General features: G+C 39.3%; 1 long non-coding RNA gene across 1 annotated transcript in view; it reads left to right on the forward strand.

Moving 5' to 3' along the window:
* LOC140626855 (uncharacterized) overlaps nt 1-16,221 on the forward strand; it is a 29,132-nt gene extending 12,911 nt beyond the window's left edge. Inside the window, exon 3 of the long non-coding RNA XR_012025855.1 lies at nt 15,886-16,221. This is a non-coding gene — a long non-coding RNA (uncharacterized lncRNA). The remainder of the gene's footprint in view (nt 1-15,885) is intronic.
* The last annotated feature ends 357 nt before the right edge of the window (nt 16,222-16,578 follow it).

The following is a 16,578-nucleotide window of genomic DNA, read 5'->3' on the forward strand; positions in this document are numbered from 1 at the left end:
AACCCAGACGGCACTTCCCCCACACTAAGAAGCAGTGAGGAAGAACTAAAAATGCTGACCAGGCCTTCTTGACCACATGCTATAATGGATGAGAAGCTCTGAGTTTGAAACTTAGATTGATCCTGAAAATTAAATCACAAGAAAATTGTGAAAATTTCTGAAGGCATCATTTGGGGACTAGAACGAGAGCTTCAACAGAGCAGTGTTGAATGCAGTAATTGGTGAATAAAGCAAAAAAGTGATGAATTGAAACTCCCACTGAGATGAGCCTGTTCAATATGCTAGTTATACATCCTCGAGGGCCTACAATCCGACTTATTAAGGTTGCTCATGTTTCTGATGGGTGAGACCAATGACTGGAATCTGACTTAATCTGTGAGACTGATGTCATGGAGTCCAAGTGAGATGGGGTTAGACTTGTGCCACCTCGGCCATGAGGGCTCCCTAATCCTTCACCTTCCCCTTTTATCTGGATACAGTTGGGACCTGAGTTGACACAAGGCTGGCTTAAGATCAAATTGCTGCTTAATAACAGAGATGGGTCTTTTTGACAATCTTTGGAGTATTATTAAAACTAAATGCTCTAATTCTTGTCTCAAATTCAGACTATCATTTAATATCAAAATAATGAGGTTTGAGGGTGATATCATCCTTTTTATGTTGGTCCTCTGCAATTTTGAGGCTACCTATGAAATAGTGATTTCAGTTTTTCCCAGATCATTTACAGTCGGACTATACAATGTTCAGAACTCTCTGGGAACAGCATCCCCTATGATTGTGACTAAAGAATAAAAGAGCTTTATTGCATATTCCAAATGTGCCTCTGTCCCCCAGGATTGGCTTATATCATTGCCCCTTTCTCTCTCGTTTCAGTTGGGCTTATCACTTTGTCAAATCTCCAAAAGTCAGTCCAGTTCTATGGAGCATTAGAGAATAATGTGAATTTTACTGAAGATGTTACAGATGAGAGAGGAGATGTTAATACCATATAGCAAAACTAAGTAAAAATCTCAATCAAAAAACTTTCCCCCTCCAGTACCTCAGTCATCAGCTGCTTCTTTTCACTCAGTGATGCCCCTAGCCTGTAGCCTAGACAGTCTCATCAAAGCCACCTTTACTTGGCTCCCAGAATGTCCATGACTGCTTTCCCATATAAAGCCATGGAATCTTCTCTTAGTTTCTCCCATCTTTACCTTCAGCCATCATCTTGTTAGGAAATCCCCACTTTAGGTGCAGTCTCCTTAGAAAGCAGAAATTCTAAAAAATAAATATATATTTTTCTCTCTGAAATCAAGTGTTTCTCAGTCACATTGGTAGCATCTTTAGGCAGTAGATTCTCTTCATGTTTTTAAATTCATTAGGAACAATTGGTATTCATAGATCCCTCTTATTCATAGAAGTTTGGCTCCTGTCCTCAAGGAGAATCCCTCCTTAGTGTTGGGCTCTATGCTTGTAGAGAGCTGAGGCTTTAAAATTGATATAGGGGACCCTTCCATGGGTCTCTCTTGCAGCTGACCTGATGCTTGCACTAGTGTCTGCTCCTCCCTCCCTCTGCTCTGCTGCGATATCAGTTATGAATATGGGCTGCTATGCTGAGCTGATCTCACACCCTTGTCCTGGCCTACCCACCTTCTGAGTTCTTATTCCATGAACTAGATTTTTTTTTTTCATCTTTTCCTGTTCTTCCCAGCACTAAGCATTGGTCTTTCCCTATTTTCAGAGAGATGACGTCTGTATTGGCCCTGACAGCTGACTTCACTTAACTATGTGGTTAGAGATAGAACTCTCAACTCAAATAGAGCAGAGTTGGCAACTTTCAGGGCATCGTGGCTGATCCCATATTATGAAGAGAAACTTTTAGGTACTGAATACATATTCTCCTGTGCTGTGTCAGATAAGAGATCTAGCATAGCCCATAAGGATTATTTTTTACAACAATTTGCATTACTGTCTCAGATGCTATACACATTTGGGCAAATCCACCTTAACTTTTGGTCGAGGTTTCCCCAAAGTGTAAATAGGTAAATATATCCATGAAATTATCAGTGCTATCTGAGAAGGTCATTCGGTTAGTTCATAAAACAGGGAGACATTTTGACCTGACAGTCTGAAATTATGAGCTCTAGGAGACCTGTGGCACGGGGTTTTGGTGAAGCAGGAATGCTGGTCTCTCTGCTGTTAGCCACGTAGCTGGTGAGGGAGCTCAGCTTACTGCCCAGCATCAGCCTCTCAATGGACTCGACTGTTCTTTGTTCATCACCATGGGAATTTTTTATGAGGAAAATTATATGCTATTCTTGAATTTTGAGGATTCTTGAAAATCTTGGGTATTTGTCTAGATTCTCAAGCTCTTACTGTGTTTTCTTAGTCACTTCCAGCTCAGGCTGCTGTTTGTCACATGTCTCAAAGGCGATATCTCTCTCTGCCTGGACCGTACTATCTATATGACCTCTCCCAAAGTCTGGAATTAACTTCTTCTGGACATCAGGGGAAGCTGAGAACCTGGGTGAGGAAACTGGATGTGAGTCTTGTTCCCAAACTCACCTATTCTGTGGACTTGTGAAGGGCAGTTGTTTCTCTGTATCTATTTTTTTTTTTTAGATCAGTAAAATAAGCATGATAATATCTTCCTCCTAGAGTCGCTCAAACATCTAAATGAAATAAGAGATAGGAAAGGACTTCCTAAACTGTGAAATTCTTACAAATGCAATGTGGTATTAGCTGGCAATTTAAAAGATTGAGAATATGAAAGTCACCTGCCTACTGTCCTCTTTGGAACAAGGTAAAGGAGATAAAAATAGGTTGTCTTATTCTAAAGTTTTCTTATAACTTTTACACCATCCTGATTGGTAATTCAGCTCTCATTTTTACTGGAGAATTGTGCTAACTTTTCAAAATATCATATGAACATTAGAAGTTATCAGTCATCATTATTATAACACAAACACATGTTGTATTTTAGGATATTAATATAATATTATCAATTGCTCATTCATTTATTCTTCCATTCCACAACGTACTCCAGGAATCATCATGGAGGTAATGTAGAGGATGCAAGAAGAAATGAGGTGACAATGTTTTTCAGGTCTTACTCCTTTCTAATTAGGGAGCCAGGATACAGGAAATGATTAGGAGCAAGAGATGGTCACTAAATATTCAAAGATTGTTCAATTAACAGAGCTGTATAAAGAAACCTTCAGAGAATTTTCCCCCCAAGCTTTCTGTGCATTTAAAAAATAATCCCCTTTAATTTTGCATCTCGGCTCAGAAGTCTAAGCAACCAGTAGGTGCTGTTCACAATGTAGTCTATGTCCTCTTGGATTTCTGGCTCAGCTTCTCTGTAGAACTTTACACTTTGAATAAATGGCAAATTTTTTGTGTCCATTACTTCAATGTCATTTGAAAAATTGCTTCTTGGTTTTCCCTCTTTATTCATTTTTTAAAAAGATTTATTTTATTCACTTTAAAGAGGGAGAGACAGAGCACATGCTCATGCGGGGAGGAGCAGAGGGAGAGGAGAAGGGAGAGGGACAAGCAGACTCCCAGCTGGGCTGGGAGTTCTCAGTGGGGGCTGGCTTGATCTCATGATTCTGAGATCATGACCTGAGCAGAAATCAAGAGTCAGAAGCTTAACCAACTGAGTCACCAAGGTACCCCTTCCCTCTTTATTTTTATTTTTTAACTCTGGAATTGCCACTTGAATCCTAAATTTTTCATGCAAAAGTCCCACAGCAGTCACACAGAGTAAGGAGTATAGTTCTAAACTTCCAGTCTTCTTGAGCTAAAGCCTTCTTTACAGCCAGTATTACGAGTGGGGAGGGTTAATAAATCACCCAGTTCCTTGCTCTTTTCTCGGTGTCCAGTGGCAACCTAGACCCAATGGAACCACACAGACCTGCCCTCAGCTTTTCCATCATTTATATTCCTGGTGCCTGAAACAATGTCCTTAAAATGAAAGGAGCATTCCTGGCAAAAACAGACACCTGCTGTTTGGGTGAACTTGTGAATCCTTTGGTTGAATCCTTTTAACAAAATAAATATTTTGGGGGAAGAGCAAATTCCAGGTCTGCAGATGACTAAAGTAGGGCTGGCTCCGTGAATGCCAAGGCATTCAGGATAATAGAAATAGATGAGCTCTGCAGGAGAGTAGTCAGAGAGAAATGAGAGGGAAGCTCTGAATGAGATCATTACTTAAAGAAAGTATGGTTTGGCCCCAGGAATGAGATCTGTGCTCCCTGGATGGATGTAAGAATTGAATACATGGGTAGCTATGACTCACTTCTCAGATGATAATCCCGACTGGACCCATTGTGCAAGTTTTACTTCTAGCAAATAACAATTACACATGTTTATAGAGTTAAGAGGCTTTCTGTATATATAGAATATAGGTGAAAAGTATTAAACATCATTGCCAAAAATGGGGAAAAGGGAGAGATAAAATTTATGGTATTCCTGCTACATGCCAAGTCCTGTGCAAACATTATTTCATTTGCTTCTCTCAACTAACATATAGGGTGTCTTATTGTTACCATTTCACAGAGGAAGAACCTGAGGTTCAGTGAGATTAAGTTACCAATGGTGACAAAGAGATAAAAAATTATCAAAGTTTGAATCCCAATTGTCAGACTCTAAAACTTAGGCTTTCTCTAGCATAGGACTTGGCCTTCCAAACCCTGTCCTGTATAGAATCATGCTTTTTGTGCTTTGTCAAGATAGTTGCTATCATTTACTAAACACTACATGAAGCATTTTACATATTTCATTTATCATCCCCACAAAAAATCTGAACATAAGTTTTTTTACTATTTTATAGATAAAGAAAATGAAGGATGGATAGGTTAAGTCGTACTCAAAGGCACCTACAATGGGTGGGACTGATGCTAATTCATATCCTGCTTTGCTTCCCTCCAATGCCCATGTTGGCTTTTTATTGTTGTTGTTTTTTAAATTATTCTGAATACAGTGAAGTTAGCAAATTATTCTAGACACAATTAATTTTCTGCATCAAGTGACCCTTGCACAATAATACTTTGGGGCACCCTGTCAACCATGAGTCACTGTGTGAGGATAGGCTGTTTATCAAGGAGACAGGAAGGAAGAAGACATGTGTTCTAGCTGTCTGACTAGATTCCATCTCTATCATATAATGATCTATCATCTATTGATTTATCTATCTAAACTGCCATCAAGTAGTAATATCACAATTAATCTCCAGATGTCCATCCCTAAATTCAAAGTATAGCTAGCTTTTAAAAATTCTTAATAAGCTCAAAAACAAAATAGCAATCTACCAATAGAGGGACTTGGAAGTAAAATGAGGAATGGGGCCAGAGGCAGAATGGACACAAAATTTGTCTCCTTTTCCAGATGAGTTCAATCTCTTCCTCCTAGTTGCTAATGTGTTATTGAGAATCAGAGCTTCAGCTCTTTTAACACCAGATTTGGCAGTCTTGCAATAGATTTTAACTCAGCATTTCTGTTCCTTCAGAAAACAGTTACGGGGAACTTACTATGTGTCTGGCACTATGTTAGATGCTGTAGATATACAGCTTTGTGGGACCCAATCTGTATCCTCAAAGACCTCACAGACTATGGGGGAAACAAGTGTATAAAATGAGATTGTGAGGGATGCCTTCCAAATGAGCTTTCATAATTTAAGGCATGAGAATTCAAGGGACTACAGTACACAGCCAGAGATCAGAGATGTCCCGGAGCCTACTCCTCTTGCTTCTGTTGCTCAGCTGAATTAAAGCTCAGCTCTAGAGTCCTAATCCAAATCACCAACCGGATCCTGTGGGAAAGAAGATCTTCTCATCTGAAGCTCAGTGCAGTCAAACATAAGCACTTTCCTTAGAGTGCAAAGTATATTTTAGTGTAACCAAAATGCTGATGAGGGCAAGTTTCTCTTTACAGATGTATTCCAGCTATGAAATGCAGTAGTAATTAGAGAGTTATGAAGTCAAATTGCTCCAAATGACTATACTGTAAAAACTGTAACAACAGCAACAAAATTAATAGCCCACAACTAAAACAACTCAAATGGACAACAAATGGGTGAATGGATCAATAAATGGTGACAAAGCCTTACAGTGGAATGGTGTTCAGCAGTAAAAAGGGATGAATTATTGGTTCACACAAAAACACGGAGGAATCTGAAACTAATTACGTTCAGTGAAAGAAACCAGTCTTTCCTCCCTCCTCCAAAAAAGTATATAGTATATTATTTCATATATGCACAATTTTAGAAAATACAAACTAATGTATCTTAACAGAAAGCATGTGGGTGTTTTCCTAGAGATGGTGTGGGGGAAGGTACAGAAGGAGCACGAGGAAACATTTGGGGGTGATAAATATATTCATTATCTTGATGTGGTGATGGTTTGATGGATACATATACATTTATCAAAATTTACAAAATTTTATATTATAGGAACCTGTAGTTAGTTGTAGGTCAATTATATCTTTTATACCTTTCAGCTGACTTCCTAGCTCTGTTCCTCTAACATCCTCACAAAATGGCATTTTTCTTATGTTTCCAGGGAATACTGCTATGGGAAAAATGACCCCTAATTGATAAATTGCACTTCGACTTGGAGGGACTAAAAATACACTGCAAAAATCTGATAGGGACACACAAAAAATCCAAAACAACCCAAAAAACCAAAAAACAAAATTCAAGACACATTTCCTCATACAATTGGCCAAAGATGGCAGCCCTTTCTCTTTACTAGTCAAAGTGGCATTACCGTTTGTTAATGGCAGAAATACACAGTGCTGCCTCTCAAATGAAACAACTCCTAATGACTTAAAAAATTTGATGATGTGCATTATTTCAATTTGGTTGCATGAAATAAAACTTTACTAATATTTTCAATTACAGCATTCTTAAACTCACATGTTGCAAATTACTGTCTAATGTTATTATCACATAAAACAATATGAGGGCAATAACAAGTAAATTCCAGATGTTTGGGAGGGGGGGTGTGCGCGCGCGCGCGCGCGTGTGTGTGTGTGTGTGTGTGTGTGTCTGCAGGTAGATGAGACAATCAGGAAAAACTGCCTGAAGCTGGTAAAGTTTGAAGTGGAGGGACAGACCAATGGGGAGGATATCTTGGGCAGAGGGCAAATGTGAGAAAAGGAATAAAAGTAAGAAATGGATGGCGGCTATGGAGAACTGAAGACAGCTTCATGTTGCTGGTGGAAGGTGAGAGATGGTAAAGAGAGGGAAAAGGTTGCGGAAGTCAGTGCACACTGTCTTGTGTGTGGTGTTACAAACTATATCCTGAAGTTGGTGGGGAACTCTTCCCCTGTGTATCCCCTTGGCTCCCTTTCTTGTGCTACTTTCCCTGAAAGTCCATCCCTGAACAAGCTATCTTCAGTGGTACTTCTTGACAACTTCTATTCCTTTACCTTTTCTTCTTCTTCTTCTTCTTCTTCTTCTTCTTCTTCTTCTTCTTCTTCTTCTTCTTCTTCTTCTTCTTCTTTCTTCTTCTCCTTCTCCTCCTTCTCCTTCTCCTTCTTCTTCTTCCTCTTCCTTTTTTAGAGCACCTATCATTTCCTGGCATAATATTACACATCTATCCTAAAATTACTTTGCTATTGTATTTTCCCACAGAATGTGGTTCTAAGAAGACTAAAACTTGGTCTATTTGATTCACTCTTGTCCCCCAGCACTTGAACAGTGCCTGGCACACAGAAAATGTTCAACACTTTGCAAAAGAAATGAATAGGGACCCATCAAAGTTTTTTAAGTTAAGTAATGACAATATTGGATTTGTCAATTTCTCATGCTGGTGGCTGTGCAGAGGAAGGAAGGACTTAAGGACAACAAAATTGGAATCAGGTAAGCTGGGTAAGATATGGCATCAGTAGTGTGGATAAGATGCTGAAGGCTGAAATAGGTTGTCATGGATGGAAAGAGGGAGGAAGATTCTAAAAATATTTCAACTGGAAATCAATAGGATTCAAGGACTGATGGACACAAAGAGTAAAGAAGAAGAAAGCATCAAGGATGACTTACCTGATTTTTTAATCAGGGAGTTTTTTTTTTTTTTAAACTTACCTGATTATGAGTGATACTGATACAGATAGTAATGAAGTAAGGAAAAATTTAAGGGACGATGGTGGGCAGCCCCAATGGCCCAGCGGTTTAGCGCCTGCCTTTGGCCCAGGGCGCGATCCTGGAGACCCGGGATCGAGTCCCACGCCAGGCTCCCTGCATGGAGCCTGCTTCTCCCTCTGCCTGTGTCTCTGCCTCTCTCTCTCTCTGTGCCATGCCTCTCATGAATAAATAAATAAAATAAAATCTTTAAAAAAATAAGGGAAGATGGTGGGGCTGGTTTCAAACTATTGAGGTTAAGACGCCTTTGGTATAAACAGGTGGTGATTTCTAGCATCAGAGTTGTAACTGTAAGTCTGAAGTCTTGGGCCTGGACAGGATGTGACTGGAGAAATAGACTTTGGAAATGATGTCTATATTTCTATTATAACCAGTTCTAATTCAAGTTGTAGATGGCCATTGCAGGGTTTGAGAGTGACTTTGCCAAATGGTTCAAATCTCACAGAAACGTGAACTTTTACATGAGAGTAGAAGAGTGATATTTCAAAGCAGAAATGAGAAGGCAGGGAAATCTCAGCCTTTTGTACTCCACCGGAGAGGTAGGTAGGTATAGAATTCAGTGAAGAGATTATTAAAGCTATATTTACAACCTCAAGGAGGTGTTAGGTGGTTAGCAGAGGGTGATGTCAGTGGTAAGTCAATAGGGGGTGGGGAGTAAGTAGTGGGGAAGCCCAAGGAATGAAGAATGAAGAGACTGAGAAGATAAAGGGTAGGGATGAGGTGGAGGCAAAGTTGTTTCTCATTGACTGAAGAGATGAGAGGCTGGTTGGAAATGATTAGTCTTAAGTGTCTGACTTTGGCACATAGTGTTTTGGTGCCAAAATTGACTAAGGCATTAACATTTGGCCTGGTTTCAGGTAGGGATCTAACTCAGGATGGGGACTGCCTTGGTTTGTAAAACAGCCAAGGGGGCCCAAATGACTTTTGGGTTTCATAAATGGGTTAGAAAATGGAAGCAAGTGTACATATTCCAGTAATTAAATCATATTAATAAAATACAAACTTGATAAAATAATTTGGATATTTTATCTTCTCCATTGGTTGGTATCCTTTCTTCAAAATGCAGCCTTCAGTGATGTAAAAAGAGGAGATTACCTTAGTGGAGGTGGGAGGGAATGAGGTCAAACTGATATTTGATAAACCAAAAATTCCCAGGAGTTATAAGGATTTTTCCAACCAGTTATTGTAGCCTAATAAAGTCACATTTTGATTTTGAATTTCTCAGTCAATGCAGTACCACAAATATAATGTGGTACTGATATAATATAAAATAAATAATGTGATATGACGTAATAGGGTGCAAATTCCCTATGAGTCTTATAGACTGTTATACATATGTGGTCCTAATGAATCGTGCCTCCTAGTCTTCACGCCTTTCTGTAACCTCTTCCCACAAAGCATGGGCTTAGCCACGTGAATCACTTCGGCCTATGGGATGTTAGCAAACACAGCACAAGCACAGACTGGTAAAGTGCTTGCATGGTGGGGCTGGTCAACTTGCAAGTCTTCCTCTTGGAAGCGAATCACCATGTTGGAAAGAAGCTCAGGCTAGTCTACTGAATGAGAGACCATATGGCGGGAGGCTGTGCAACATGAGAGCCCATTCGGACATTCCAGCCACAGCTAATGGCCCAGATGAATGAAGCCACATGAGTGACCTTAGATCTACCAGGCCGAGAGGATCTGCCCAGTGTAGCCCCATCCACCCCCAGGATCATGAGAAATAATATATTGTTTTTTACTCCACTGAGTTTGGCCTTGGTTTGTTATACAGCAATAGAGATCTGATACTGTGTCTCTTCAGGGATAATCTGTGTCTTGTGAAGCCAATCTTTGGAGAACAGGTGTTTCATTGTTCTGTCTCACCTAATATATGATTCCTTCAGATCTTTAGTTGTGCGGATGAATGATTTCTCCTCTTCCCTCTGAAGAAGAAGGATCCCAAAATATTGCTCTGGTTGATGGCCGTATTTCTATTATAACCAGTTCTAATTAATCTTTATATTCAAGGTTTTACTGTACTTCATGTTTGGGTACCTGGATCTTATTGCTATTTCATGCGTGTGTCATGGGATAGTTCTTAGTCAAATGACTCCTATTTAGAGGTGCCAGAAAGATGTTTCCAGTATTATCCTAGGGATTCCATCAGTTCTCATTTAATGGAAGTACGAAAAACAACCAAATGTAAATCCAATACCCGTGACCCACCTCCTATTCCCCGCCCTTCTGCCTACCTTTAACTCCCATTGCTCTTCCAAAAAGGACAAGGAACAAACAGGTCAGCCAACATATGGACTTTATAATCTCTGCTGTTTTAACTTTTCAAAGACTCCCTGTAACATTGGCAAGCAAGTGAGAGCTCCGCAACTATCCCTTTGATTGCAAAACACACAGGGGCTTGCTCCTGACTAGATTATTGTTTTTCCATACACAAGCGGCTTTTCTTTGCAAAATGTGCTCAAGGCAAATGTCCAACACCAACTGAATTCCCATGGTTTTGTATCCACTGTTCTTCTCTATGAAGGAGAACAATTTAACATATAAAACCAGGCAAGATTAGGAGATTTCTCATCCTATCTTTGCCAATCTGGTTGCGACATGTTTATTAGCAAAGTGACATCTGTTTGAGGATAGGTTGAAACTATTTTGCTATGTCACAGAAACACTACATTTCCTATGTTACAAATACATTTTATCTTTTCTTTTCCCTCAGGCCCAGACTTTTCAGTGTAATAGACCAAAACTGTAATCTTTTTTTATAAGCCAATAATTTCTAGGTTCACCAACTGGAACATTTTGTTGTTTTAGGTTTGGAATCATCCATTATAATTTCTATCCTGCACAAGCTGAAGAGGCTCTTTGGAATTATCGTTTGATATTGTTTAATCCCAGTATTTGACTCCAATATTTAGCTCGTCATGGTGGACATAGTGATAACACTTAAAATTTCTGGCCATTTGTTCAGTTCTGCGGTCACAGCTCTGAGCTATTTCAGAAAGATAGATGAATACTTTCTTACTGATGATCACTGAGGACTGTGTCTATATATCCAAGGGAAATAGTCCTTTCCAGTGTGATTCTGTGTTGTCACCTAGCATCATTTTTCCAGGAATGGAGAAGAATTTGTACAGAGTAGTCATTCAGAGGAGGATATTATATTTAAAGGCATTATATAAATAAAGACAATTTGCCCCAGTACTTCTCAGAAAAGTGTTCATCTGCCCTGATTTGCAACCTCAGAAAATTTCTCGCCTTGGAATAAGTGTTCCTGGAAGAACAGAACTTCAGTTTCTTAATGAATGACTCCATTTCAAATCAAGATTTCATAGTTTTGAGTAATTCTTAAAATATTCAATTTGTATGCATACAATCCTCACACAATCATTGCTTGAAGAAACAACGCCTGTCTCCCGTTGTACGTGCTATGGTGGTGGTGTTCCTGGAAGAATCTTGACTCCAACTTAAAGTGGTATTTCTTACATTCTTATGTCTGTAATGAAGATGTCTTTTAATGAGAGAAGAGCACCACTATAGGCTTCACCTAGTATCTTCATGTAAATATGGTCCAAATGACAGATAGAGCAGTAATATTCCTGTTTTAGTGATCTTCGGTAAGTCTGGCCCAATTTTGCAGAGACTGTAAAATTCAGCCTTAAATTATTCTAAATGGAGAACTGTATGGGGTAACTTTCCATAACTCATCTATTATGGAAAGCCCTTTCTAACTGCATGAGGGATCCAGGTCCAGGAAGATAATTATTAAGAGATTTATGAACTATAGAACGTGTTTAGGCTCACTGACTTAGAATTTACATTTGGCTTTGGCGGGTACTTATAAATATGCTCTGGCTTTAGAATAATCCAACTTTTCCTGGGTGGTATCTCTGTTAATCTAGAGGTTCCCGGAACTTAATGGTTCCTTAAAATGCTCCCAGGTCCTACTTCATCCACACCTAGTACAGTATGACAGGATGGTGATATTTTGAGAATGTCTACGAAATGCCAAGTGAAAAAGTAATGCCAAGTGCTTGATTATGAGGTGATGTACACTTTCACAGCTTCTAACAGACAAGTAGATGATCCATGTATAGTTGCTATTGGGCTTAAAGTAATACCTGTGTTTGTATGAAGGGGATCCCCTGTATTGCTTAATGACCACCAAAGCAATGATTTAACTCACTTCTAAACTGTAGTAGAACTCTAATAGGGGCTTATCATGGTGTAACACTGGGTTTATGATAGTGTAATACTGCTCTAGCCCTTTTTTGGAGGTGTTGCCATAAGAAACTCCACAATCTAAAGGCGTAAACACTGGACTGGGAATTTGGACTTCTGCTTTTGAGTGCTCATTGATAGTCTAGGAAATTTGTGGAAGGGCAGCTTACCTTACTCAGTTTACATATATGTGTACACAACTGCACAAATAAAAGCGGACTGAAATGACAACTCTCTATGACCCTATTGTTGATTCTGATTCTCTTTTGTGGGCAGCAGGGGATGGGAGGGAAAGCATTGTGTGTCTTTAGCACATACAGATTAATAACCATCTGTATCTCCTTTTGGTGATGCCTGGATTAAGTCATCGGTAATGGCTCCAGCATTCTTCATTCTGACAGCTCGCTTGGTTTCCAGGGTTGTGATCATGCAGGGATTAGATCCTAATTTTTCCATCCTTCTTTGGGGACTGTGGGGAGAAAGAGTTCCCTGTGTGTTCATGTATTGGCATATCCTGCTGATTAGGTAAGACCACACACTCTATTGTTTTGATATTTGTAGAATAGTGTATGTGTCTTGCTGTGGCATTCTGATAGGGGCTGCCAAACAGCACGGAGCTGGTAATTAGTTCTTAGCGTATGGAACAAATTGAAGAAACTCTATTCCAATGATGCACGTTCAAAATTGATTTTCCTTTAGAGCTGAATGTCAAGGTTTAAAAATAGAATATCTCAGCTTTTCCATAAATGTGGATGGTGAATGAAGATCCAGTATCCAAATATACACAGGCAATTTCCCTTTTCCCATAAATTTCCCCCTTTCTGGGTCTAAAATGAAAATGCAGGCTTTTAGCCATTTGGTGGCTGTGTGAAGGCTGTATGCAACGTTCTCAATTACACCCAATTTTCTGTTTCCTGTACAACAGACTAGATAAAATGTTTGTTCAGAGACAAGCTCATTATTGTTTTTAGAATGAAAATAACAAAACATCCCAAGCCTTCATCCTCCAATGTAAACAATGTAAATTGAAACTTTAGATTCAAAGGCATAATTTTGCAAAGAAAAGCCTTGTTCTTACCCTATGCCTTTAAATGCCTTGGGCTCTGTGCTTTCTTAAACTCCCAAACACTCCTGGCTCTCAAACAGAGCAATTGTGTGCCTGGGATAATTGCTTTCTGATAACAAAAGGTGAAAATACTTTTGGATCCCTGATACATCACAGCTAAAGTTTTGTCAATTAAAGCCGTATTTTTCTCTCATTTCTGTGGTCTTAGATATCGTATTCTTGTCTGTTAAATTGTTTGATTTAGGTTCCACTCTTTGGTTGATTCATTTGTGAAATGTTTTAAGCAGCAAAAGAACACAAGTCCCTACTCTGTTCTGAGCAGATAATGATTATACCACCAACTCTCTTCCCTTCCCTATACAGCGGCTCAGAGTGGTATTCCAGGGTTACATTTCTTTTTTCTTTAGAGCTTCTTTTTCATTCATCTTTCCTAAGACCTTTCTTATTAAACACTATTAAGCGAGCATAAACTGGAAGGGAAAAAAAAAAACCGCTGTGTGCCAAAATTCCTTACATCCTATGCATTTGGATGTGTAAAAAAATCGGCTATTTTTTTCCTTTGATCTTTCCTTCTTAGTGATAATTCTAAGCAGACCTTTTTTGGAAATAGATCTCTAAATTTTGGGGAAGCCTCCTCATTATATAGGTAAGCTTTACCTAACTTAGGAGTCTTGTGACCCCACTTTAGCATGGTGTTGCAATCAAAGAAATGCCTGTCTTGCATTCAGAATAATTGAAAAACAATTTACATCTTACTGTACTTCTATGCGGTTACATCATTTATAAGAAAGGAAAACTTGTTAACATGGTTTTCCTCATTTATCTCATTCCTAATATCTCCTACCCTTCACTGCACCCTGAAATCTCTCTCTGCAACCATGTCAAGCTTTCCCAAACTTTTGTGGGAAACACAGTGATATTTCTTGCCTCTTTCTGGATCAATTATTTATTAGGTAAATCAGTTTGGTCTCTCAGTACCTTTCAATTTTTATGCTGGAGCTTTTTTCCTGCATTCTTTGCAGCACAGAAGGATATAAAAACTGAACACAAAAGCAAGGATCTATTCTTCTTCAAAGGCAGGTGAGGGTGTGGGAGATAGGCAGGATGGCAAGCACATACATTTATGTAATTTTTTTTTTTATCCTCATCACGTGCAGTAGTTAGAAGTTGGAGCACTATGGTTCTTAATCACTGAGCACAACTGAAACTCAGAGCTAAGAATGAGGACCTCCTCCACTTATAGGAACTGTGGCTAATCTTCATTTCCTCACCAGTCCCCATTTCCTTGGTTATCTCAAACCTACCTGCCACTGACCTTTAATGACTGATTGGTAAGGATTGAAAGTAGAAGTCGTCACTATCTCTCAGCTTAACAACTTCACTCTCTATGCATACAGGCTCATTTATTTCAATTTCTTTTTCAAATGCAAAGATGCTTATATCATACTCTGTTGTTTGAAACCCTCTGTGTTCTGGTGCCTTTGGATGATGTCCAGATGCATAACCTACACTCAATACCTCTGCCACATTTCCCCATAATATTCTACTCTCCAGCCGTGTTAATTTTCTTTCAGTCTATGGATTGCCATGATCTCTCTTACCTCTGAGACTTCCCACATCTCGTTGCCTCTGGTGAAATATTCTTCCGGCCCCATGTTGCTTTTTTGTGGCCAATTCCTTTTCCTGCTCTGTCTTGACTTAGACATTATTTCCTTTAAAAAGCCCTTTCCAGTCTCTCTGGACTGGATTAAGTGGCTCTGCAGTGAACTCCTTCGGCACCCTGAATTTAGCACAGTGTGTTGCTTGGCTAGTAAAATCCAAACTCTAGTTTGTCTTGCTCAGTTATATTTCACACTGCATGGCATGAATTAGGTCCTCAACACATGTTTGTTGAATGCCTACTGGATGAAGGATCTAATGTTTGTTGAGCAGCTACTAGGTGCATTGTGCACCAATCTAAGAAAAGACACCTATAAACTGGGTAAAATTTCTTCCCTGCAGGACTCTGTACACAACCCTTAGTGATGTGGGGTAACGTAGGTCTGTTCCTCACACCCACCTAATATTTCTACTGTGAGCTATTAATGAAGATGTCGGTAAAGAAAACCCTTATCTCTTATCATGTGTCAAGCCTTGTCATAAACGTTTTACATGAATTATCACATTTAATTCTCACCCTAAATATTTTGTTGTTTAGTAGGTTGTGAAGTAGGTCCTCTTATTATAATGTTTGTTTCTTTGAAAGAGAAAGTTGAGGCTTAGGTAAGCCACATAGTAAATAGCGCCAGGATTCAAGCCCAGGCATTCTGGGTCTACTCTGCTAAACTAGTTTCAGTGAGTTGAATTCATTAGATAACTTGGGCCATTATGATGAATACGATAATTGTAAAACCTTATCATTATATACATTTTGCGAGCATACCTCATTTACTCCTCTGATCCATGTTATGAGCTACACAAAGTAGTTTTTACTTTCCTTCTTCAGCTGCTGGTAAAACTTGAAAACAAACTGACCAAATGTCTCCAATCAGCCTCGGTGTCCATCAAAAGATGAATGGATAAAGAAGATGTGGTCTATGTATACAATGGAATATTCCTCAGCCATTAGAAACGACAAATACCCACCATTTGCTTCGACGTGGATGGAACTGGAGGGTATAATGCTGAGTGAAGTAAGTCAATCGGAGAAGGACAAACATTATATGGTCTCGTTCATTTGGGGAATATAAAAATTATTGAAAGGGAATAAAGAGAAAGGAGAGAAAATGAGTGAAAATATCAGTGAGGGTGACAAAACATGAGAGACACCTAACTCTGGGAAATGAACAAGGGGTAGTGGAAGGGGAGGTGGGCGGGGGGTTGGGGTGACTGGGTGATGGGCACTGAGGGGGGCACTTGGCAGGATGAGCACTGGGTGTTATGTTAAATGTTGGCAAATTGAACTCCAATAAAAAAAAAACAATAAAAAAAATGTCTCCAGTCAATCGGCCAGTGAGCAATGAATGGAGCTCCAGAACCCGATTGTTCTTACTAGTTAAACATTTTTACTGGCTCTCTGTGGACTTGAGAATGAGCACCAAATGCTTTAACAAGATGAACAGGGTTCACTCCATCTTTTTTAGCTTCAGCTTCCACCAGCTTTCCCAGTGAACTTACATTCACCCAACCAGACTACACT

This window comes from Canis lupus, chromosome 38 (assembly GCF_048164855.1).
Source record: "Canis lupus baileyi chromosome 38, mCanLup2.hap1, whole genome shotgun sequence".
In the NCBI taxonomy this organism is placed as follows: Eukaryota; Metazoa; Chordata; class Mammalia; order Carnivora; family Canidae; genus Canis; species Canis lupus.